The sequence below is a fragment of the Filicampus tigris genome, chromosome 12 (genome assembly GCF_054856515.1).
Source record: "Filicampus tigris isolate MCC_2025a chromosome 12, RoL_Ftig_1.0, whole genome shotgun sequence".
Classification (NCBI taxonomy): Eukaryota; Metazoa; Chordata; class Actinopteri; order Syngnathiformes; family Syngnathidae; genus Filicampus; species Filicampus tigris.
The window spans coordinates 1,758,558-1,770,985 of record NC_141228.1 but is presented as its reverse complement, the minus strand read 5'-3'; the positions used below and the strand labels follow the sequence as shown (position 1 = coordinate 1,770,985).

Here is a 12,428-nt window from a genome sequence, read left to right as displayed (position 1 = left end):
GATTCCTCAGAGAGTTCCTCAACTCTGAGTATCTTCACCTGGAGTTAAGCGCATGCACCACAACTATGAAAAGACAGCATCAATGGAGCCCCGATTGGACAAGTCACCAAGGTAACAGGGAAGAAGCGTGGAAGAACCTTGCTGCTCGGGTCAATGCGTACACTGACAAAAATTTAATGTTGAATTTACTCAATGACTAAATAAAATTGAGTAAATTCAACATTCGATTTTTCCATTCCAAGTTTCAATGTATCCTTTGCAATCACAATAATATAACAGGGGAAAACTGCTTGAATGGAAGGCTATTCATTTATTTCATTTTGGTGTAATCTCGCGGAGAAGAAGTGCACTTGGCAACAACTGAAGGTGAAATATAAAAACATTGTTCAAACAGTTGAGACCTCGGCATAATCATGTAAGGGTACAATGAAAAAAATTATGGTTGAATTTAATTAATTACCGTACATTGCGTCAGGCGGTTGCACAAAATAAAACAATCTGGATCCAGATACATTTTTGAAGTAGTTGTATCGTCTACTTCAACAATGTATCTGGATTCAGATGATTATATTTCGTGCAACCACCTGATGAAATAAAATTCAGCTCAAACTTTTTTCAATGTATGTAGATGATGGACTGTAACATTGAACGGTACCGATCAAAAACATCTACCAACGAATATCAAATTCTCTGCATAGTAATTCAGCACCTTCATCCACGGGATCATTATCAAAAGGACATGCCACGTTTGTCTCCACTTACACTGAAAAAAACGGTGTGTTGAATTTATTCACTTTTACTGCGTCAAGTGGTTGCATAAAATAAAATCATCTGGATCCAGACATTTATTTAGTCGATGTATAGTCTACTTAAAAAATGTATCCGGATCCAGATGATTACATCTTGTGCAACCCTTGAAGAAATAAAATTGAGTAACTTCGACAGAACCTTTTTTCAGTGATACTGTGCCCAATGGACTCTCAAATGCTGACTCCGATTTTTTAAAATGACGCCAAAACTCGACTGCGAACTGAATGAATGAGGAAATGAAAAGGAGTGTGTGGCTCTGAAAGACGGCGGAGACAGAGAGAAACTCGAAGTTCATTGAGATAAACCTGGTCCCGACCAGGTTAGGTCCAGAGAGTCTGTTACTGCGGTGACTGACCGGGAGTTAAGTTACCTCTCTCTCTGAAACCGGCTAGAGTTAAACCCTCTTTCTCTGGTTTGAGTTACCCCCTTTTTGAAAAGGGAAACTCAGAGTTTCCCATTTCAGGGTTAGCAGACCGAGTTTTCACTAAACCTGCTTTGTGAAACGGACCCCTGGTCCACAAGATTAACTCAAGGTTCTTTCTGTTGCAGTTTTCCTCAGGTTATGACAGTCACACCTGCTGCAACCATCATCAGCAGGAAATTTAGGACACACAGGTGGAACATGGCAAGTTATTGTTAGTTGCTTGCTTTTTGCCAGTGCTTATGCAGTTTGTATACACTCGTGCTTGGTCCCATATTTGTCTTGTTCTGCCAGTGCATAGTAGTTTCTTTGCCTTGTGTAGGTATTTTTTGTTCTACGTTTTGGTCTGATTCTTCCTGCCATGGCACTCAGTCCACTGTCCTTGGTTGTTAGTGTTTTTGTTTTGACCTTTTTTCACAGCGCTTTTTGTTGTATTGTCTTTATTCACTATATTGTGCTCCTTCTTTTTGATAAATTCTGTAAAACTTGCTCTAATTGTTTGGGTCTGCTTTTTGATTCCACAATCGGTGCTTTGCACACACCACAGATAGCAAAATATGGATGAATCAATGTTGAAATACAGTTCGGCTTAAGTGTTGAATCTATAATATAAAAATACAGAAAGCGCAAGGTTGATAAAATGTTGTGTCAATGTATTCTTTTCCACCATATATCACACAACATCAGTGTTAATTCAACCATCATCTAAACCAGAACCTACATGCACTTTTTGTTGATTTTTGGAAACAACATTAATTCAGCCATCATCTAAATTGGAATTAAATGTTACAATAAAGCTTAAAAAAAGACAAACAAAAATTTTGGGTTAGTCCACTACAAAATGTTAGCTTTTTCATTACTTACCCAAATGTATGAAAAACCTATGACAGAAAACATGTTTAATATTGAAAAAAATGTATTAGAAGAGATCAAAATACTTTCAGTAAACCCCAGCCTCTCTATTTGGCCATACATTAAATTATAGTCAGTGTTTCAAATATCATTTATTTTAAGTCATATTTTAGTAATCTGAAATGTTTGTCAACCACGTACTATAAGATTTAAATCGACTAAATCTAAAGTGATTGACTGTAAGAACAACAGTTCATATTGCTGTAAAGAAAATTTTTTTTGAACATAACACATAACAATCCATCCAAAAAAGAACAATACCACAGTAAACTAAGCTTGACTTGGGTCCGAGGCAGTAGCATGTGTTGGGATGCCCCCTTTATGCTCATGAGCGAAATGAAGCCAATGCTTCCCAGCTGTACAAAACTCTTCCTGGGTCAGCGCGCAGTCAAACTGTTGAGCAGCAACTGAAAGACAAGATTAAAATAAATAAATAAACAGCAGTCAGCAAGTTAAAACACTTGACTGGAAAGTGCAAACGACAAGCCTGGCTCCATCCAAGCACCTCTAAAAATACTTATATCTTATAGGTTGCAATTTTACCATCACCTGATTCTAGTCTCATCTTTTTGGTAAGATTTGCAAGATTTGAAATATGCATTCAACTCATCCCCCGAGAAACGCCTCCTACTCCATCCAGTGATTCGACTAATCCCACACGCCCACAAACATGAATGTGCTTGCCTGTCACACGTCACAGCGCAGAAAACGAGACCGGCTCATTAACTTCTGAAGTACCGTACTCACCCGAATATAAGACGGCCATGATAAGACGACCCCCTCTTTTTCAAGACTCAAGCTTGAAAAACATTTTTTTGAACACCAAATTAATTTTTATACAGAAAATAATTACAGTACATCTGAGACAAATGATTATAACAATATATTTGAGAGAAAAAGCATGTTATTTTGCCTCATTCAAATCTTAATATCTGAACATGTAAATATGTAAACTAAAGTGCAATCACATTTGTAAATGAATGGCTTCTGGTTTTTGAAATGTAAATAAACTAATCTATTGTGATCAAACAACAAAATTGCAATAACTGCATTAACCATCAAAGTGAAGTCTAACTGTAACTGTAGTCTTGAAACAAATCTGAAGGAAAAACATTGCAATAAAATAATGCAAACTGGTTTAACTTGAGAGTAGCTGAGATCTGTCAGAACATTACTCCTCACATACATACTCTGCCTCACTGTGCTCAGTGTCACTGTCCTCAATCCCATCCACTGGCTCCGCTGGTTCTTCCCATAGCACGTCATTCTCCCTGCCGTCCAGGGCATATACAACAGATATACAACATTTTTTTAAACCTGTGGATGATGCTCTATGGGGAAAACTGCATCCCATGCGTGGAGGATCCAACCACAGAGCAAATGTACCGAAGGCTTCTGAATCCTTCCTGTCGGTGTGACTGCGTGATCACCAGACAGGCGCCACTCTGTGTATTTCTTTCGCAGATTGTCTTTGAATGGTTTGTTGACCACAACATCCAACACCTGCAGCTGACTTGTCATTCCCCCCGGAATGATCACTAAGTCGCCGTTCATCACCTTTACTTGTTTTTTGACTGGATCAGACAAGTGTCCACGAAATGCATCCAAAATCAGCATGTTCCTTTTTTTTCGGAGTCCCCCACGCCATCTGCCCCACACAACCTTGAGCCAGTCCACTACAAGCTCGGTCTCCATCCAGCCCTTTTCCTTGGCACGTACAATAATGCCAGCTGGCATCGCCTCCTTAGGTACTGTCTTACGTTTTAAAACCACATACGGAGGGAGTTTGGTTCCGTCTGTGAGGCAGGCTAACATGACGATAACGCTTCTCTTTTCCAGTGGATTTTATAATAACTGATTCCTCACCTTTCTTGTGCACAGTGACAGGTGTTGGCATGTCAAAAAACACAGGTGTCTGATCTCTGATCAGCATTGCCAATCTGATCCAGTGGGTAGGAGTGCTTTTTCCTTAAGTTGATTACATAGCGCTGAAAAGACAACAGCTTCTCTCCGAAGTCAGAGGGCAGGCGCTGGGCTAGATTTGTTCGTCGTCGCAGCGTTAGTCTGTTACGCCGCATCATTCTTTTACACCAGCCGAGGCTTGCTTTGAAGTCAGCGACGGGGATGTTTAGCTCTTTGGCTATATTCACGGTCTTGAGCTAAATGACAGCTCTGCTGATGGGCATCCCGTCTTTTCGTTTCTCGTCCACGTACGCACTCACCCTTCTGTCAAGCTCTTGGAAGCGGCCGCTCTGAGGACCACGGAAAGCTGTTCTCTGACTGTGAGCATTTTTTAGGTGACCTTTTTGAGCTCTCCATCGCCGTACATTACACTCTGTGACAGCATATTTCACAGCCGCTTTGCAATTGTTTGAAGACTCTGCATCGTTTCTCACCATCATCTTGACGTTTACATCATAACTTCTCATCTGCCGGTTAACCTGGCCGATCTTCGACCCACTGCTCTCCAGATTGTCGCTACGTTTCTTCATTTTCTGTTATCTCTTCTATCATTTCCTTCTCTTTTCTTTCTTACCGCTATTTTTTATTTTTCTTCTTTGTAACAGGGGTTCGCTTTGGCCTGGGGAGTCAAGTTCAGCATTAGTTTCAATGATATCTGGCTCCATCAAGCGTCGTGAATGGGTATAATGTCTAGGCCCCAGAATATAAAACGACCCCCACTTTTTCAGTCTTATTTCAATGCCAAAAACACCGTCTTATATTCGGGCCAATACGGTATATTTATATATTGAGGTAATAAAAAATAAAAAAAATTGGTGAATGTGAACACTTCATTTTAATATATTGTAAATCCCACAAACACTGGCCATCGCCTCATGCTTTTGCATCGGTGGCCGTGGAGATTTTTAAGATAAATGGACTGCCGGGAGGCACGAGGAGGAATCATTTTACGCCACAAAATAAACTACTTCAGAGCATTGTGCTTAAAAACAACTGTGTTGTCATATTAAGTAGTTTGCTTGTGAGATAACTCACCAAACATACAGTGTTGAATCTTTGTCTCTTTGAACGCCTTCTTGCCGCTGCAACGATGCTGTCTCTTTCGGATCAAACTTTTGGTAGTTTCCTTTAGGGATGGGAATTTTGACTAATTTGCCCGCCGACTGGTCTCAAATTTTATTTGCGACTAGTTGACTAGTCTATAAGCAAGAAAACTTGAAATTTAATACATATTGAATTCAAAGTTTAAAATGCAAATGTTTTTTGTATTTACAGCCGGGGCTATTTTAGCCCAAACATTCAGGACAGTTTGTTAATTTAAATTCTATTGATGTAACAACAACTGACTGAACAATGAAGAGAAATACATTTCTGATACATTTGCCAATGCAATGCAAGGCATTTATTATGAATAATGTAATGAGTAATGGTACCGACTCCCAGTCCAGCAGGGTCTCATTCGCCATGTTAGGTGCATTATCATGCACACAGGCGACGGCTTTATTTTCTAGTGCCCACGAACCCATCACACTCCCAGGAGAGCAGCCAAGTTTTCAGTTGTGTGTCTTTCCTCCAAGGCGCATGAAGCACACAGCTGCGGAGATGTCCTTCGTCCACATACGTTATACACGTTATAGTCATGTAAGATTCGGTGGCTTTGGACGTTCATCCGTCTTTAGTTAAGGCATTGGCCACATAGCTGACCCGCTCAAACGCTCGTAGTATCTACTCTTTCATTTGGTTATAGCTACTCTCGAGTTTGGGCGTTATTGTTTTGCGACTTGGCACCACGTAGCCTACTCAGGCTCGATACACAGCATTAATTTTTTTGAACCGTTTGCCCTCAACAAAAGAAAGCAGCAGCATATCGCGTCATTTTACAAATTAGTTGGGTAATCTTTGCTGTGCGGTGAGCATCGCAGCACCTAGCTGGAACAAACGCTCTCATGCTCGTGTGACTGGCCCCGCCACCATCGACCTGCAGGTTCACATTGAGATTTACTTTGGATGTGGTTTCTCATCGCTCAGAGAGAGTGGTTGTGAGCGAGTTTATGCTTACAAAGCCTACAGACGACCTTGTTGTCATCTGCTGCATCAAAATACTGCCAAATGGTGCCGTTGTTTTTCGTGGTGGCGTCAACAGAATTTACTTTTCTTCTTACTTAGTGTCACCGCCCCCTACTATGTGTGCGTGTGGGCTGGGTGGAGGGGAGCAATTCTCTCTCGGTGCTCAGCTTGTTCACAGAGGCCGAGGCGTGAGGAACAAGATTGATTGTTGATTGAGTGATTCTTGATGCAGCGTTTAACCGATTAGTAAAATACTAAACGTTTAATAAATCGTAGACGGTTAAACGACTAGTCGCGCACATCACTGGTTTCCGTCTAGAGAGAAAAACAAAGGCTGTAACATTTATAAAAATGGCAACTAGTGCGATTTAAATTTGTCTAGAAAGACATTTCATTGTCGAAGCAAATTAGAGAAATACATGACATACCATTTGGTGTATGTTGTGGGGCACCATATGGGTTGTAATACTGCATGGCACCGTATTCCGATATCCCTATGGAAACAAAATCCTCAAAAGTTGGGGAGTAGCAACACATTCTGATATTGTTGTCGTGTATCTCGGGATCCTGAAAACAAAATCTGGATTGTAAGCCATACTGTGCCAAAAAATACTACTCCTGTGTCCCTGTCACCAACTTTATGTAGTGAAAGAGTACAAGAAGACTATGGTATAATACCAGGGAATACAATTGCTCGTTGTTGGGTCTCTCACTGCGGATTATACAAATTTTCACTTTCAAAATGGCAAAGATAACGTGACAAAACACACATACAGTAATACAACAAAGATGTATAAACATGCTAGAATATTATGTTCTGTGACTGCTGCCTGACTGACTCACCGACTTTCTTGGATGGAGAGTGCCGGTAGGCACCAGAAACCAGAACTACAAAGGGGCAACTGGAAAACAAGTTGTGACTCAAACATGATACAGACTGCTCCATCTAAAAGCATGACACACTCATGTTTAATATACCATTCCTTCCATGATGTGGAGTTTTGGGAGTTTTCCAGTGTGGTGTTATACCTGAAATTCATGCACACATAATTTAGACAATGTGTCTTCTGCAGTATGCATGATGCCATCTACCTCCTCAGAACAAACATCTGAATTTGGTTCACTTACCATTATTTTGATCAGTTTTCAATTCTGCTAGGCTTGATACTGGTATGAGATCCTGAAAGAAAGGTGGAAAAAAAGTCAAAATGAGTGTGCTGCAATATATCTCTTCAAATTAGTTTCGCAATAAAAAAAAATTATATCAAACCACAACTTGTATAGTGTTAAAATTGATAGGTTAAGTGTCAGGTATTTACTATTTAGGGGTACAATATCCTTGAAATCGGTACAGTCTATCACAATGGTTAAACAGAAAATATAAAGGCTTGGAAGATTACAAGTTTGTACAATCCAGATTTGTTTCCACTTTATGCGATCATGTTATAATGTTATCAAAGCTAGCACCTTCACGCAAGTCTTGCACTGTGTGACAGTCCATGGCGAAGTGATTAGAATGGTCTTATTTATTTATGCATGCATGCATGCTATGATCCATTGACTACGCCTTGGTTTCTCTTTTGGTAGCCTGTACAATGTTCACCCCTTGTTTTGCCTCTTGTTGTGGCACCCTGGTGCACAACAGCTGTCTACCATGATTGTAAAAATGTTTACTACGATTAGCGGACGCGTTTTCTATCATGCCAAAATGGCTGTGTGATTTTTTATTTTATTTTTATTTATTTATTCATGGCTGTGTGAACGTTTGGCGCATTATATTGCATGCGTAACTTCATCGTCTGGGACTCTATTGGTAAGAGCGTTCTGATTGGCTGAGTATCAGCACGTCATTCAGTTACAATGCATTCAATTGGTCAATTCGTTTCATATTACGAACATAACACCGACGGTTAAAAAACAAAAAACATTTTAAACACATCGTGATATTAAATCAAGTCTCTTCAAACTCGGTCCTCAAGGGCCAGTGTCCTGCCCGTTTCTATCACAGCTGTAACACACATTATTCAAAAGTTATCAAGCTTCTTCAGAGCTTGCTAATGAGCTGATCATTTGAAACAGGTGTGTTGAAGCAGGCACAGATGGAAAACAGGCAGAAATGTGGCCATTGAGGACGGGAGCTCGACATGTCTGTATTAAATAATACATTGGTCATACTATAACCGTTAGAGGTTTGGGAACAGACCCATACTCAAAACAAACGAACAGAATCTTTACACATACTTAGCTCAATGTAGGTAAAGTTAAATCAAACACAAGCACAGCACCCAAGACAGATAATTTCCTCAAACTTACTGAAAAAGCAGGCAGCGAGATACTCGGAGCTGGTTTTCTGTACGGAAAAGGGCGCGATGAAGTCAAGTGCAAATCAGTGCGCAATTGTGCATGCGCTGCTGGGTCTTCTTCTTCTTCTGTTGCATTTCCGACAGAGGAGACGGTTACTGTCCCCCGCAGGTTGCTGGTGTTACTTCATGTCACACCGGTCAATACGTCACACAATCTAGTTTTATGCGGGAAGTCCAACACACCTCTAAAGGCTCATTTATGCTCAACCTTAAATACGGATCTGGTTACGTACAGTAAGAGCCTTCCAAATGACAATCTGAAAGTAGAGGATTTCGCATTGAAGTGTCGCGCAGAAATTATACAAATATTCACATGTTTATCTTGGTGAGCCTTACATCTTTTACTAAATGATGGTCATTTTTGGTGGGATGGACCATTTTTGAGTTAGAGCCCGGCCGGGAATGGCTAAGAAATGAAAATGTTTTCATGAAACAGGACCAACACCAATGTGCTCAGGGCAACAAAAAAAATCTGTTAGAAAAATGTGGTTAAAAAAATAAAATGTATATATAGTGGGTGAGTGAGTGAGTGAGTGAGTGAGTGAGTGAGTGAAGTGTGACACTTTTTGTGAAAAAGGCCTGTGCCCCTCAGAATATGCCTTCCCACCTCCCTCCGATGAAGTAGAAAAATTGAGAAGGTAAAACATGGATATGTTTTAATTCAACCAAAATACAATGTTGATTCAACTGCATCTTTTCATCACAAACTTCAATGCTGAACCATGTTGAACCAACGTTTTTACCATCAGTCTTCAACTAAAACCCAAATCAACGCAAAAATCAACCATTTTAACCCTGATTCAACATTTATTTAACATATTTTGCTATCTGGAACCTGACACCATTCCTACTTGTGATATACACAAAAAAGTTTTTAAAAAATCCCAATTTAATTTAATGAAATTTGTATCTGTCTAAACACTTTTTTATTAGCTACTGATCTGAAGCTGTTTGATTACAAACCTTTTTCACACACTAAATTGATGCAATAGCTTTGCTGTGAAAGCGCAGTGTTGATTAAAAATAACAGCCTCTTTCAAAGCAAAGAGAATTACAATTCTGCTACTATGCCAGCGTCAGGCACAATGATAAACATTGGGTGAGAATGGCAGAGACAACACTGAGGAGGACTGGGAATAGTCACCTTCACAGCACGAACGCATCCAGAAAATAATACATGTATGCCAGGAAAAATCCAAAGCACAGTCAAATTGGAAGGAATTATTAAAAAAGGTGTAATATAACCACTCTTCAATATTGTATTTAAAGATCGCTGGTGTCAGGCGGAATCCTCATACCTCCAAAATCACTTTTCAGGAGACCCCAAAACGGCATGTTTGTTCAACCATTTACTGTACATAGCATCGTAAAAGAGAGAAAGCCATCTTTAGGTTGGTCAATAATTTGTAGAAATGAGACCCACATGTGCGGACCGACACATGGTATCGATTTGTGAAAAATTATTAAATTTGCCAAATTGTGACAGGAGGTTCCGGCTTGACACCCAGTGACATATTATATGTCAAGACAAATACTGTACTTCCTATTTCAATATAGAGTGAACTGATGAGTCCTGCCTAGCACAATAATGACAAAAAATCTGAAGAGATTGAGAACAAGTTAGCAGCAATAGGGTGAAACCTGCAACTGGCAAGCGTGTGGTTGGCTGTGTTGCCTCTTGCTGCTGCTATGGCAACAGGATGACTGAGCAGACACTGACACTGCAGAAGCAGTATTATATGTGGCTGTGCAAACACATCTTGTTCATTTCAAAGCAATGACTAAAACACAAATGTACTGAGACGTTTATCAAGAATGGATAGCATGCATGCATGCAAACATAAACCCTGCCCACGCACACTCGCTACACACGCATAGCCAACAAAGCCAAATACCCACACAAGCAAACCAACATCACGTCATCACTCCTCTGGATTTCACCTCAAGTAGTCTTTTGCAGCTGTTCTGTGGTTGAATGTGCATGTGTGCTATCTTGAGCAGCACGAGAGGGTGAAACCCTCAGGGTCCCATGACAGCCATCACTTCACGTGCAGCCTTGCTATCTCCATGGTAACCGCTGCCATAGTGACGGTCTCCCAGGAGCTGGGTGTATTTTTACTCATCCTCTCTGTCATAAAACAGAACATGCTGCTCTCAGTGGGTGATTGCTCCACATTTGGTGACGCTTTACATAAACATATCAGACACTTTTAAAATACAACTGCAGGTCATAATTCTGCCGGTCCTGTCTTTTGTTTTTGGCCAAGGAATTTGTGGCACAACCACTTCTGCTCTTACGTTTCAACCGAAGTCACAAATTTGACTACGCTTGCACATCCCCAATTTTCAATGAAGTTGGCAAATTGTGCAAAATATAAATACAGAACATACTGAGTTCCAAATCCTGTTCAACCTATGTTTAATGAAAGCGCTACAAAGACAACTCGCTCTATATTTGTTGACTGCGCATTGTATCCTGACTTTTATGCCAACACGAGCTTTGATGCGTTTGTATAGAGATATCTCCAAACAGACTTTCGCCTGAGAAGGGGCTCATTTGGAGTGTTGCTGAACTAGGAACGATGTCATGGATGGGCAGCAGAGATCGACATCCGGTGGCCTCAATTAGCAAAGACTGCGTAGAACAGGTCCTAAATTCATTCGTATGACTGAAATTTAGAGTGTTCGTAAGTACCAAAAAATTCATATTCATCAATGCTTCTGTTAACATCATGGATGACCCGGATGTTCACTACAGCGCATGTGCGGGAGAAGCGGGAGATGAGGCTATTTCACGAGAAAATCAAAGCACCAATTAAATAAATATATAAATAAACGATTAATCGTCTATTAAATTAATTGACGATTGTTTTGATCATCGACGTCATCGTGACTGATCGACTAACCGTGGCAGCCCTAATAACTATTTATCAAAAAAAGCCCGTCATGGCGTACTGGGTACTCCTTCAAACCACAAATTGAATTTTGAGCCACAGCAAAATACAAAGAATAACAAAATTGAGAATGACAGATTTTTAAGTTTTTCCGATAAGTGAACGCGGAGAACGCCGGAGACTGCCCCAAAAAGTTTTGCTGAGCTTCATATGGCACCTGCAGCCGGGTAGTCAGGCAGTTGAGGCGAGACGCCGCAGCAACTGCCTGCTAAACATTCTGCTGTTTCGCTACTAAGTCAGTAATCACAGCCTTAATGGCGGTGAATAAGCTTCAATTCTCACAAGAATCGTTCTCAGGAAGGGATTAAAAAGAATAGTTAACAGAGGGAAAGACAGAGAAGCCATGCTAATTGCTAAGCTAACCTAATGTTATCGTGAAAGACCGGAATTAAGTGCTTGGGTGACTGAGTACACTTCACAGAGGTCTTTCAGGAACCATGCTTACCCATTTAGGCCAGGAGTGCATAGCCACGTTTATATCACTTAGAGCCAGGAGCACTGTTGCGTCTTTCTACCTTTACAGCGCGGGTTAGCGTATATGTAATCTTTTTTTTAACCAATTCTCAATCTCTCAGCCAATGAAATGCATCAGAATACACACGTGACGATGTCGTGAGTCCTCGGAGGATGTCCCGGCATTTTTGGGAGCCGTAATGGCGGACGTAGATGATTGCAGAAGCTCTGAAATAAGTGACATAGCGATGCAGATGACACGCTTATGGATTTTGAACCAGTAGAACCAGTCGAACGTGTAGATATATATTTGCAGACAATTACAATATTGTCTAGCATGTCCGCCTCACAGTTCACAGGTCGTGGGTTCGATCCCGGCTCCGGCCTCCCTGTGTGGAGTTTGCATGTTCTCCCCGTGCCTGCGTGGGTTTTCTCCGGGTACTCCGGTTTCCTCCCACATTCGAAAAACATGCATGGTAAGTTGAT

The 12,428-nt window shown here is 40.7% G+C and overlaps 1 protein-coding gene across 24 annotated transcripts in view; it reads right to left on the bottom strand.

The window, feature by feature from the left end:
- lrrc7 (leucine rich repeat containing 7) overlaps positions 1-12,428 on the bottom strand; it is a 217,932-nt gene that overhangs the window by 120,783 nt on the left and 84,721 nt on the right. For 3 of the 24 annotated variants that reach the window (XM_086047837.1, XM_086047840.1, XM_086047841.1), the window contains 5 exons: positions 7,301-7,352; positions 7,151-7,201; positions 7,016-7,074; positions 6,601-6,666; positions 2,405-2,550 (listed from right to left, as the gene is read on the bottom strand). The exons of 15 other annotated variants lie outside the window; for them this stretch is intronic. The gene's annotated coding sequence lies outside the window, so the exon portion shown is untranslated. Of the gene's footprint in view, positions 1-2,404; positions 2,551-6,600; positions 6,740-7,015; positions 7,202-7,300; positions 7,353-8,485; positions 8,610-10,476; positions 10,664-12,428 lie in introns of those variants that run through there. 6 more of the 24 variants (XM_086047845.1, XM_086047846.1, XM_086047839.1 and 3 more) reach the window with 5 other exon arrangements.